General features: G+C 35.5%; 1 protein-coding gene across 25 annotated transcripts in view; it reads left to right on the top strand.

The window, feature by feature from the left end:
- RBMS3 (RNA binding motif single stranded interacting protein 3) overlaps positions 1 to 14,078 on the top strand; it is a 1,278,291-nt gene that overhangs the window by 742,934 nt on the left and 521,279 nt on the right. The window lies entirely within an intron of this gene.

The following is a 14,078-nucleotide window of genomic DNA, read 5'->3' as shown; positions in this document are numbered from 1 at the left end:
TTTTCCAACCTCTAAAATATTAGAAGAGGATAACAAAGTGGACACTATTTATTTATCTTTGTTCTGGATTTTAAGATTGGGAACAAATATCAAAACACCAGGAAGTGACTGATTAACCAAAACACAAGTACATAACTATATATAATCAATTGACAAAGCAATATATGCAGATTACAGTGGGCAGGGTGGAGGGCGCTGTTGTTATTGATTACCTTGATTTGTAAAGGAGGTAGGGCAAAACTTTGAAAAGTAAATACTTATTTAAAAGCAGTTGTTTAAGCAAAAAAGAATATGCCAGGGCTAAGACATATAAATACATGCTAGATTTTGGTCTGTAAAAGGTTGGGGTTGAGAATGGAAAGGTAAATAACTTTTTCTTGTCGTCATTAGAAAAACCTAAACTATTTTGAAAAGTAGGGACTTCTGAAAATGGAAAAGATTGTGGAATTTGTTGAAAGCTTCAGAAGAAATATCTCTTAACAGATGCTGATAGGAAAAAGGGTAGCTATCATCTTTGACTCATGTTGGAATCTCATTTATAAAACTAAATATTGATGGGCTTAAGGAAGATTTTTTTCTCTTTGCTCTATATCACTCAGTGTCTGAGAGTTTGTTGAAGCATAGATTTCTAGGCCCGAAAGATAATGGGTGGAGACCAAGGATATCCCTTTCTAACAGACTCTCTGGTGTTGATGCTGCTGGTTTTTGAGAAGGAGCACTTCTCTCTTCAGTAATATGGAGACCACTGACTATTTCTAATACATAAAATTTCACTTAGTTTATGAAAGTAGTTGACGTGGAATCCTGTGCATTAGAACCCACCGAGCCACTGTATGATTTTGCGGCAAGTCAATCACTTTCCTTGAGTCTGTTACCTCTTATAAAAGTGTGGGTGGCCTCAGATTATTTCTAGGTGTCCCTGTATTACCAGCAGGGTGCTGGAGCTGCCTCTGACTGGTGTGTTAGAATCAGTCGTTGAATATTCAGGAATTCCACGTGTGATGTGTTATAGACTCTGGCTTAAAATCAGCCATGATGAGGTATTTATATCACAGGAGCCAGCAATCCCGACAAGTAAGGGCATTTTAAATTTTATCTTATGTTTTTGGAGAGCTGGTTTCTGGACACACCACTGTGTGTCTGTGTCCACTTTTTGATAGAATGTTGCCAGAAATGCGTAAATGGAAAATGTCACCGAAAAGCCTGTACTGGTATTTTTAACTCAGGAAAGAGATTTAGTGACACAGAGACATTATTTTTGATGAAAGAAGTTCTGTTAATGTTCTTTTATGGGCATCTGAGAAATCTAGAGAATGCTAAGAGTACCTCTGTACTGGTTACTTGTTCATATTAGTTTTTTCTGGGTAATAAGTTTGGGCCCATGCTATCGTTATTATGAAAATGTTTGTGGGTTCTCCAGTTACTGAAGTGGTCTGGAGCTGGGGTTTATTGCTTAGACTATTTTTCCTAGAGACTTTTGGAAAACTGATGTGATCAAGCCACATAATGCAGTGGGAATAGCTGTGCACTAAGAGATCTGATTTTGGGTCCTGGCTCTGCCATCAACTGGGTGGGTGGCCTTCGACCAGTGACTTGTTTTCACGCTAACTTTGGTTTCCCCCACGTAAAAAATAATGGGTTTAAACTTGATAATCCTTTAAGCTTCTTTTACTCTAAAATTCTAATATTTCATTGAGGCCCTCATTATTATTTAGTGCTAAAGCCTACTCTTGAATACTTTTTTATCTTCCCCCAATCTCCTTTTGCAGTGTTGGTAGAGCCACAGCCTGAGTTGGTTCAGCTGTGTTGGTAAGACCTGATGTATGGGGATGCTTGTGGTAAGGGACTGATGCAGGTCACTTGTAAAATCATGTTTCCTCTCTTGTGGAGTTGGTCTTTTGCATTGGTCATTAGTATTTTACATTAGTAGTCTTCTAAAGATTCAGGTTATTTTATATTCCAATTATTTATACAATACCTTAAAATACCTTTACCTATAAACAGAGAGTATTTGTAAGTTTAAATGAACTTGCCATCAAGATTGATTTTTCATGTTTATTTCTATGAGATTGTAAGTATTTTAGAACTAGTATTTCCTTAAATTATAGGAAATGCAGTATTTGCTAATATCCATAGTAATAAAATAGAAAGAGCAGAGTTATACCAAAAATAAGGATAGATATATCAAATTATCTGGTATTAGAGTACAGTAATCCACATTAACACTAATGAACAGCAAGACAATGATATTAAAGGAAAAAAATTACATTACTTCTCAATGTATAATCTGAGAGCAAATTCTTATTAAGGGATTCCATTCACATTCATTATCAAAGCTTCTATGTTAAGATCACAAGTAAAATAAAAGAAGAAGACAAAACTGAAAAAAATGATTTCACTCTATGGGAAACTTCTCTAGTTATGTTTCAATGAGTACATCGTATTGTGTGTCTTATAGGAGATGCTATAGTTAAAGACTTTGTAATATCTATCTTAAGAAATCTCAAGGACCTTTATTGTCTTCTCAATCAAGAAATATTTACAGAGCACCTATGCTGCATGCCAGATACTGTGCTGAAGATTCAGTGATGAGTAAATTTAGACAAAGGCCTTGCTTTAGCAGAGTTTATATTTTACTAGGGAAAATAGACATCACTGAAACAATCATATAATTTGATCTAAAATTGCAACTAGGAGTGCCCGGGTGGCTTAGTGGGTTAAGTATCTGACTCCTGATTTCAGCTCAGGTCATGATCTCAGGGTTGTGAGATAGAGCCCAGCATTGGGGTCCAGGATCAGCAGAGTCTGCTTCCCTCCCTCTCCCTTGGCCCCTCCCACTCTAAAAAACAAAACAAAACAAAACAAAAGCAAAGACAAAGACAAAACAACTGTAAATTTAAAAAAAAAGAGGAACATGGAACCAAAAGTGTTTTTCACATGGGATCTGTCCTAGTTAGGGCAATGAGCAAAGGAATCTCTGAGAAAGTGACAATTGAGGTAAGCATTAGAAGGAAGAATAGGTTTTACTAAATGAGGAAGGAAGATAAGAGCATTCCAGAGAGAAAGAGCCTCATGTGTGTAGAACCAATGGCTGGATGGAATGTGGCAAGAACAAAGGGCTGAAAGAAAGCCAGTGTGGTTATAGCAGAGAGGGGGAGAGAGATAGAGTTGTGGGACAAAATGAACTGGAAATATGGGATAAGGTGATTTCTTTGTGGATCATGTTAGGAAATGTGTTTTATATTAAGACATTATATAATATAATGTAATTATATAATTAATTATAGAATTATATTCATGGGATGGGTTATTTGTTGGAAATCATAGGTGGAATAGTTGGATTATATACCCTTTATGCTTATCTAAAGAAGAGGAGATGGAACTGGGGAAAGATAGACTTAGCTTGAGGAGAGAGAGAGAGAGAGAGTATTGCAACATTTCAACCAAATAAAATTTTGGTAGTGTAATCATTTTTTACATATTAAGCTATATTTCCTCTCTCAAAAAAATTGGTAACTTCTGTGATACAATTGTAAACATGCCCTTGAAACACATTGAAATTGCTCTTTAAAAAATAAAACCACATATTTAACATAATATAATTTTAAATTGAAAAAAATCATAATGTATTTATATTTTCCACATCTACAATATATTTTATCTAACCAACCTCAAGACTTTTAACTAATTTTAACTAACATGTTGCTCTGAGAAAGCTCTGGCCTCTACTTCCACATGGTTATCTAATCTGGCCTTAATGACCACATGATGCATGTATAGAGTGAATTGTTCTTCTGTTTCAAAGTGGGCACGCTACTGCTAAGGCCACTTCTTGAAACAGAATGAAGGGAAAGGAGAGAAACTCTTGGGTAGGTGCACACACATTTCTAATCATCACCGGAAGACCAGAAAGTCTGCTGTCCTGCCCTTCATTCTTCTCTGTACATTTTCTGTTCTCTTTGCTAAACTCTGACACCCTAGCATTGCTCCCTTTAAAATGAAGCTGTAAATGTCACTTTAGCATTTAACAGGGGAGGAGAAATGCCCCAAATGAAAAGCCAGCAGAACAAAGTAGGAGTGTTTGAGCTCAAGAGCTGAGTGTCCGCCCAAGCTAATCTCCCCGACTTTTACCCAACCCTCTTGGATGTCTTGTTACAGTGTGTGCAGAACACTGAATAGTTAGAACAGACTCAAGTGTCATCCAGGCTCTGAGTGCAGAGTCCATTATACATGGTGTCAGACAGTTTTGACAAATGCACCGACACAATCAAACCTTTTATCAATTTAAAAGTAACCTTGTCACAGTAATCTGTCAAACTGTTCAGATACAACTAAAGGAAAACAAGTCATCATGCACTCCAGAGTAACGGAGTAAATAAGAAAAATGTGACTGGAATTTTTTTTTTTTTTTTTTTTTTTTTTTTTTAGTTATTTCCTACTATGTCAATGAAGATTTAAAAGTTCACTCTAATAAGACTGAAGGAAATTTATTAGTAGCTTTCTCCTGAAAGTCAGACTCAAATTACATGGCTGCTTTTGATGTATCATAAATCTGTATGGTGACAGGTGTGAGAAGGAAGTGAATTTGAGGATCTTTGAACCCTCCTTTGTGTAATTTAAATGAGAGAGTGCCTTTATGATCCAAACTAGATGTCTGAATTCATTGGATCAGCATAGATCTGACACTCGATTACATACATTAATTCATATTTATGTACAGTTGTATTTGCCAACTATGTATTATAAACCAGACATAGTATTTGGTTTGTAATTAATTGATAATTATCCTTAATAATGAATTGTTATATTTGTATATATTAGCAACACTTATTGTGTATTACATACCACATATTCTAAATTTTTATATTTTACCTCCTTTAATATTCAAACTAGCCTTACGGGGGCACCTGGATAGCTCAGTTGGTTAAATGTATGACTCTTGGTTTTGGCTCAGGTCTCGATCTCATGGGCTGTGAGATCGAGCCCTGAGCTGGGTTCTGCACTCAGTGTGGAGTCAGTTTGAGATTCTCGCCTTCTCCTGCCCCTCTCTGTGCTTGTGCTCACACACGCATGCTCTCTCTCTCTCAAATAAATAAATATTTTTAAAAATTAGTCTTATGAAGAAGGAGCAATAATTACTGAGTAATAGTTGAGTAAACTGAGGCTCAGAAAGGTTAAGGTCCTTGTTGTCCAAGTTTACACAGCCACCAGAATTCAAACCCAGCTCTGAATGCAAATCTCTTATTCATTACCACAAAAATATTCATTTAATGAAATGAAGGTGGCATAAGTTACATGAGTTCTTACATCCATGACTGCCCATGAGAATCCCTTGAGGAGATTTAAGAAATACTAATGCCCGGATCTCACCTCCAGGGATTCTGGTTTAATGCGTATGGAGTCAGCTTAGATACTAAGATTTTTATTTTTTATTTATTTATTTTTTTAGAAGATTTTATTTATTCATTCATGAAAGACACAGAGAGAGGCAGAGACACAGCAGAGGGAGAAGCAAGCTCCTTGCAGGGAGCCCAAAGTGGGACTAGATCCCAGGACCTGAGGATCACACCCTGAGCCAAAGGCAGACGCTCAACCACTGAGTCACCCAGGCATCCGGATACTAAGATTTTTAAAAGGTCTGCTCAGATAATTCTAACATGTTGTGAAGTGTGGAAACCCCTGGAGTAAATCATGCTCATACTAATTTAAAAATATATATTAATCTTCTGTTTTAACTTCCTTACTCTGACTGGCATAGCACTCTAGAAACTTCTTAGAAGCTACCAATTTGTTTTCAATTAATGAGAAGTCTTAAAAATAAATTTTATTAAGTGAATTTTGTGATGGGATGTCTGGTCGGCTCAATGACTTACATGTCTGCCTTTGGCTCAGGTCAGGATCCCAGGGTACTGGGATATATCAAGCCCCAAGTCAGGCTCCCTTCTCAATTGGGATTCTGCTTCTCCCTCTCCTTCTGTCCCTTCCCATGGTTTGTGTTCTCCTTTCTCTCTCTCTCTCAAATAAGTAAATAAAATCTTTAGTAAAAAAGATAATTTTGAGGTGAATTAGATTTTCTAATTAAATGGGATTTTTAGATTTATGCATTGAAAATCAAGCCCTACAATAGGGCTCTAAAAACACTTTTAAAAAATGTCCTTGGAAAGATCATGCTTTCCTTCTTCACACAGTTTTTATTAAGTCAAGCATTTCTTTAATATTATATTTTTAATAACATTTGCATTTAATTAATGATTGAGCAAGAACTCTTCATATTTTGACTCATGGTATTAAGCATATATATATTTACATTTTTCTTGCTGACTATAGTCTAGTGAATATATCTAGTGAATCCTAAAAAAGTAATCTTCCAGCATTTGGGGGGCATCCTGGAAATTTTTGTTCTACTGATTCATTGACCATTCTTTTGTTATTATTTTTATTACTTTGGACAAAGAAGATTCATGTCCATGATTTTTCCAAAATATATTTATTTAAATTTCTGATATCTAGGATTTTTCCTACTTATCTTAGAAATAGAGAAGAGAAAAATAAAAATAAAACCATTGACAGCACCAGTTAACATAGGTTACTGTGTTGGTGGTCACACAAAAATGCTGGGGGTGGGAAAGGGTATGATTAACTCTCTGGATGTACTACCTTATGGCCTGGAGCTCTGGGAGAAGCAGAATTCCAGGCAAATGTCTTGCTGTGTTCGTGAAATTCTGAGGAACTTGAAGTTCAAGGGCAGAACTCTTTGCAAGCTCAGATAGCATCTTGACTTTCAGTTTGCCCAGTGATATTCTAATTGGCAAACATGACTAACTTTTTAGTCCTTATCTTATTTGATCTCTGTGTTACTTAACCCTGTTTACCTCTCTTTTATTCTTGAAATGTTCTTTCTTGGGCTATCATACTTTTCTTCCTTGGGTCTCCCCTGACCTTTTGGAGATTCTTCTTTCCAACTTCTCTTTATCTGTCTTCCTGCTGAATATTTTGCTGTTTTCCAGAGTTTGTACCTCCTCTCTTCCTGCTCCACAAAGTCTACTTAAATAACCTCAGCTATTCTGATGATTATTAAATCTACATCTCCAGTCCATGGAGTATTCTCTTAGTCCTAGGTCCTATCTCATTATTACTGAAAATTTCCAAATTTGTGTCCCATGAGCTATTAAATTCATTGTCCAGAAAGGATTATTCTTAGATTTTTCCTTCTTCAGTGTTCTCTTTCTCCATGAAAGGCCCCACCATCCACTCAGCCATCCAGATTAAATAAATAAAAAATAAATTAAGAAAAAACCATCTTGAAGTCACTCCTTTCCCCAACTGAAAAATAGTTGCCAAAGTACATAGATTTCAATTGCTTGGTATTTATGATATCCAACACCTCTTCTGCTTCACTATTGCCATTGTTTATTTACTCACTTATTCAAAATATTCATTGAATGTCATCTATGTGCCAAACACTAAAGATACCTTAAAGACTAGTTAAGTCTTGGCATAGAGCTTACATTCTAATGGAGAGTGATAATACATCAATAAATGAATAATTAAAGAAAACATCAGAATATGCCATGAAAAGAAGGTTGAAATGCCATGAAAAGGAGGTAGTAAGTAATGACCAACAGGTTATTATAGAATGGGTGACCTCTTTTTTTTTAGATTTTTGTTTATTTATTCATGAGAGACACAGAGAGTGGGGGGACAGAGAGAGAAGCAGGCTCCACGCAGGGAGCCTGATGGGGGACTTGATCCCAGAACTTCAGGATCACACCTGAGCTGAAGGCAGACGCTCAACCTCTGAGCCCCACAGGCATCCCGGGTGACCTCTTTGAGATAAGCTCTCAATTTCAAGAAGGAGCCTGACATAGGATATACAGAAAGAAGGACATTATGGGCAGATGTAACTTTATACAAAATTCCAAAGGTAGAAATGAACTAGGTGAATTCAAGGAACATAAAAGTCAGAATAGCAAAAGAACAATGAGTAAGGGAAGTAGGAGTAGTAATAGGTGAAGCAAAAACAATGCACCAGGGCCAAGTCAGTAAGGTTTTGTAAGCCAGAGTATGGAGATTGGATTTTATCCTAATTTATTAATTTTATTTAGAAAAGTTATTCTGGCTACTCTATAAAGAATGGGTTTTAGGGACATATGAGGGAAGAGGCAAGCCATTGAGCAAAGAGGTCATTGTGGAATTCCAAGCAGAAGACAGTGATTGATGGCTTGGCATAGGATCATAGTGGTGGAGGAAGTTAGATGTGATAGATTTGGGATGTATTTTGGAGATGGTTTTGATAGAAGTTACTGATGATAGAAGTTACTGATACAGCAGGATGGTTAGGGAAAGAAAAATTAGGAATGATTTCTAATAATTCCTCAGTTTTTGGCTTTAGCATCTATAAAATATTAGGGCCATTTCATAAAATAGGGAGGGTTGTGGAAGGAATGATTTTGGGTGGATAGAAATCAAGAGTTCTCCTCAGTATTGTTATTTTTGAGATCCTATTAACATAAAAAATGGGATGCAAATTGGCAGTTTGATAAATGACTAACTTCTAAAGCAGGGGTTAGAATAAAAATAGCCTAGGAGTCATTAAGCATTATCAATGGCATTAAAACATATATTGATGTTAATAATATAGTGGCTAATATGTGCTGAATGTTATTCTAAGTAGTTTACATGTAAATACTTCCATATCACATGTATGTATGTAATAGTCCCTCCTCTTAAACATGATTCATACATAGGGTATGTATCAAGGAACAAGCAATGAGATCAAGGAAAACCACAAAAGCAGGATAGTATGATATTATAGAAATTGGGGGAAGAAAGTATCTCAAAACGGTAGAATGATCAAGGATCTTGAATACATGCTATTGAAAAGTTAAAAAAAAAAAACAGTAGAGAAGTGGCATTTGTGTTGGCAACATTGAGGTCATTGGCAAGCTTGAGCAGGGTGGCTTTTTGTAGGGGAGTAAAAGCTGAAAGGTATTTGCTGGGCCTTTCTTCAGGGTCATTACCTGACAATCCTTCTAAGTGAAAATGCCTATCTCAAAATAAATAAATAAATAAAAATAAGAATAAAAATAAAAAATAAAATAAATAAGAAAATGCCTGTCTCTCCTTTGCACCCAAACTATAACTAAATAGTCATCTTTCTTCACATGATTTTTTACTGGTTTATTCTGTCTGACTCTAACTTTCTTCCTCTCTCCTCCCTCCCATTTTTCTTAACTACAAGCTTTTGAGGACAGTGTATTTATCTCATTCATTTTTATACCCTCAGTGCCTACACAGTTCCAGGTATGTAAGTGGAAATAGTAAATACTTAATAACAGAAGAAACCCTGAATTCATCAGTCATGGAAAAATTACTATATTGGACTTCTGTCAAGAAATTTGTTCCAGGGAGACTGTAAGTTCATAATAGGAGACGTAGGAAGCAGGGTTTCCCTAAACCCTATATTTCAGATTGTTCCATCAAAATGAAAGAAGGAAAGTTTCAAATTACAAGTTCTTCTCTTGTCTGGATCCCAGGGAGAGTTTTGGAGGGAAGCTTCAGGATAGCTTGAGTCACATGCATTTCAGGAACCAAATTAGGATCAATACTTTGCTTACTCACTCAGTAGTGCTGCTGAGATATGAAGTAACCATTTATTCTTACCTCCACTGTCAGGTTTCAGCTGTCAGTATGTCACTAACTGCTAATTCCATACCTAATGCAAAGTAATCTGGGTTTACTAAATGGTGTTTGCTGATTTTTTTTTTTTTTTCTGGAATCTCTCTGCAGATTTCTTTTGGCAACCAATGACTTTTGGGAGCACAACATTTGAGACTCTTGATGAAAACCATACAAATACACAGCATATCTGTGTATTTGTCACATTTTAAAAATGACAGCTTGTCATCTGAAAATTGGCAAGAGTGGGATCTGTATATGTAATTTATTCATATGGTTGCAAATAAGTCATCGTTACAATTTATTCTTAGAAAATTTTAAGAAACATTTTTGCTCTCCATTTCTGTTATCATATTCATTATATCTCTAACACTATGGTGTCTCTTGATGATCAAGTATCTCACACAATAGACATTTCCCTACAATTTTTCTAAGTAGCTTTGTTAAGTTTTTCGGTCAACAGTTTTGGGAAGTAACACTAAATACATTAATTTTAAGTGTAGGATTTGATGGATTTTGACAAATATATATGCCTGTGTAGTAACCATGATGATCAAAATGTAAAATATTTTCATCAACCCAAAAGCTTTTTAAAAATACAATCATATGCTATGAAATTCACAATCTGAAATTACCCTACTTAAGAAGGCTAGGAGACAGCATCATACCATGAGAATAACAGAGAATTTTGAGTCAATTGTGGATTCTAGTTTATCTCTTACTGGTTGTGAAATCTTGGTCAAGTCATTTAGCCCATCTGAGCCTATTAGTGACTAATGTATATTGAATCCTTAATAAATGCTAGTTATCATTTTTCACTTATACAATAGGAAAAAATCCTTATTGCCATTCACATTTACATGTATAAGGACTAAAATTGTATTAGGACTAAATTAAGAGGAGTTCACCTGTAATTTTACGAAATCTGTATTCAAACAAAGCACATACTTTAGTTTTTATATTACTCCTGTCTTATTTATCTCTATGACAGTGAATATTTGGATTATAATACTTTGTATTATTGCTATTCATTGTTTAGCGGTATATTTATCCTATAAAATCAGAGTATCAAGAAAAATATGCACCATTTAGGCTCAGTCTAACAGAGGAAAATTAAAATATAGTGCAAAACAAATTTAAAACACTCAGTTGTAGTGCATAAATATGGCATAATGATGTGCTTTAAAAATAAAACGAAAGTTTGCAAATCAAATTGATGGCAAGCATTTTAGCTCTTGAATATAATAAAGTGGTTTAAAACATATTTGACAGTCTCAATCAATGTGTATATATTAATGGTATTCTGATATCACTTAGAATTTATTGCTGAATCAACAAGTTGGATTTGATTTAGCTTGAATCTGTTCTTATCAACTAAATTTTCTTACAAAGTATATATTTAAAAAGTATTTCCTCAGTGCTTCTTTTTTTTATAAATTTATTTTTATTGGTGTTCAATTTGCCAACATATAGAATAACACCCAGTGCTCATCCCATCAAGTGCCCCCCTCAGTGCCCGTCACACAGTCACCCCCACCCCCTCCCACCTCCCTTTCCACCATCCCCAGTTCGTTTCCCAGAGTTAGGAGTCTCTCATGTTCTGTCTTCCGCTCTGACATTTCCCACTCATTTTTTCTCCTTTCCCCTTTATTCCCTTTCACTATTTTTATATTCCCCAAATGAATGAGACCATATAATGTTTGTCCTGAGAATAAACCTAACCAAAGAGGTAAAGGATCTATACCCTAAAAACTCAGTGTTTCTATTAAACAATTTTTAGGTATGCTTTTTTGTTTACTAGCTACCTCTATTTATTTAAATAACTACATTAGATTTTGAATCAGGAGACAGATTCTTAAATAATATCAATTACTGAAACAGTCTTTCATAAATATCCTTTCATGTCAAACTTGATGTAGTTTGACTTCTTTCTCAGAAAATACAGAAAGCCTGTTATTCTGGTTCTCTGTATAAGTAGCCTTGTTCTCCTTACATCATTATGAAGACCACTCAGGGTTTAACTCTCAAGGCTGTCGTTTATTAGATGTGTGTCTTTGAACAAGTTACACTGCTCCTCTGTTCCTCAGTTTGTCTTTCTATAAAATGGGTATAATGGTACCTCCCTTTTAGGGTTGCTAAGAAAATTGAGTGAGCTAATACACAAAGCATTAAAATAAAGCTTAGTATGGAATAAGCATTCAGTGAGTACTATCCCCAACATAAAATGGAATTAATTTGCTCCCAATGTGGACATTCTGGGTGAAGCTTGGTGGTCATTTTGTTCAAATGATTTCCAGCTCTGTACTAAAATTTTGTATATCAAACATATCCCAAGGTTTTTTTTTGTTTTGTTTTGTTTTTTGGGGGGTTTTGTTTTGTTTTGTTTTTTTTTTTTGGATTTTTTTGATTTTTGTTGCTGTTGTTTGTTTTTATTTTTATTTTTTTCCAGTTCTGGTGTTCTTGTGATCTCTTACTTTTAGACTTTATCTTTGTAAACACAATTGTCTTCATTATCCAGGACCCAGATCTTGTCTATTGGTAATTGCTGCCCTCTACACAAGTTTTCAAAGGCATTGAACCTGACATTGATTCGTTACCTGCAAAATTGAGCCTTGCTGATTCTTGTACAGGAATCTTGGGAAAGCAACCAAGTTTAAGATAAAGAGCTGACCTGTTTCATTGATTCATGCTTAGCATTACAGGGCAAGCCAGAGGTGTAATTTATAGATGATCTGCATGTCTCAACATAGAACCACGCCATAGTCACACAGTGAACTCTGTGATCGCTACAATTACCTGCATGCTTTGTTGGATAAAGTGTCCTTATGATACTTTCATGACCACAGACCAGGCAAAGGCCGTAAGCAGTTCAAGTAAGAACTAGAAATGAGGTTATCAGAGAATTGTAAAAGGCTTCCCCAATTTCAAAATTTAAAAGAGGAGTCATCTTGTGCTAATAATGAATGACACCTCTGAGAGAGGGAAAAGAGGCATATTTCCTGGGAATGCTTTCATGTCAGGATCGTTTTGTCTGAGTGGAAAGTGATTTGTGGTGGGCCTCTGCATAAACAGTCAATTCTGGGTTTTCTGCCTCTGTCTGTGACTCTGTTTTCTATAACTCTAAAGCAAAAGAGTAGTATTTATTAGGTTACAACTTCATGCTAGTTCTGTGGAAGATGAATGCATTCACATTCATGGCATATTTGAATTCTAATGAAAAAAGCAACCATTACAGTGAGAGCTGACATTTTAGTGAATATTCTATACCAGATATTGTTACAAGCATTTGTCAGGTAGAGTGACTAGCTGTTTGTGGCTTGTCCAGGGCTTTCCCAGTTTTAACACAAAAGTCCTACAGCCTGGGAATCTTTCAGTTCCAGGCAAACCAAAATGCTCTGTACAAGTATTTCACTTAATTATCAGCCTCTTCCATTCCCAATGAGCTACAGTTATTCTCTTCTGCAGAAAAGGGAACTAAAGCACAGAGACATAAGGTCATTTGAAGCTCTGTGTAACTACTGACATAGCCTACGAGTGGCTGAATGGGAACTCAGATCCAGACAGTAGAGCCTTCTCTCTCCCTCTTTATTTGGTTCTCTATTGGAATAAATGCATATGTTGTAGAACCAGACTCCCCCCACCGCTTTTCTTTAAATCAAAACTTGGCCTAGAACTTGGGTACATCCAAGTACATCCCTATGGATGTAGAGAGAGAGAGGATTTACCTCCACGCCATTCCTTGGTGATACCAAACCATATTGCAAACTCCAGTTTCAGAAATGCCTGTCAGTGAGCATAAAGGAATGACTTTCTGAGCTGCTATAGAAAAATTAATTAATGACTTCGAAAGTTCTGCCAAAACAACATACACATAATGTTCAGCTAGCATAGCACTTTGCTTAATAGCCACTCGAATAGTGTTGAGTGTCTAGTTTGGAGAGAAACACCCTGGCAAAATGTGTTTTGTTTGTGTTAATGACCTTTCTTCCTGTTTAAGGAAAGCATGAAAAACTCTTCAGAGAAATTATAAAATATTTGAAGGAATGAAATTGTGTTTCAAATGGAAGTCACTGTTTCCTGGATATCAGTGTGATATAAATGCCCTTTGATAGAGTTTTATCCCTCTCATCACTCACTGTCTGTGTAAATGCCAAATGTTCCGAGTAGAATCATATAATAATTCCCAGACTTTCAGATTTAGAAAAACAGTTACATAACAAAAAAGGAGGATGATCTATAAGGTATTACCAACTTTTAATTTATTAAACAATAAATGATACTCAACAAAATGCCTATTTCCTATTATTTACTAGCTCATAGATTCTAATAGCATAAATTTATTCCTACTAGCACATTTTTTCCCCCAAAAGTTCATTTTAATATTAAAAGTGCCATCATCT

The sequence above is a fragment of the Vulpes vulpes genome, chromosome 11 (genome assembly GCF_048418805.1).
Source record: "Vulpes vulpes isolate BD-2025 chromosome 11, VulVul3, whole genome shotgun sequence".
Taxonomy (NCBI): domain Eukaryota; kingdom Metazoa; phylum Chordata; class Mammalia; order Carnivora; family Canidae; genus Vulpes; species Vulpes vulpes.
The sequence above is the reverse complement of the archived record's forward strand: the minus strand, read 5'-3'. Positions and strand labels throughout refer to the sequence as shown.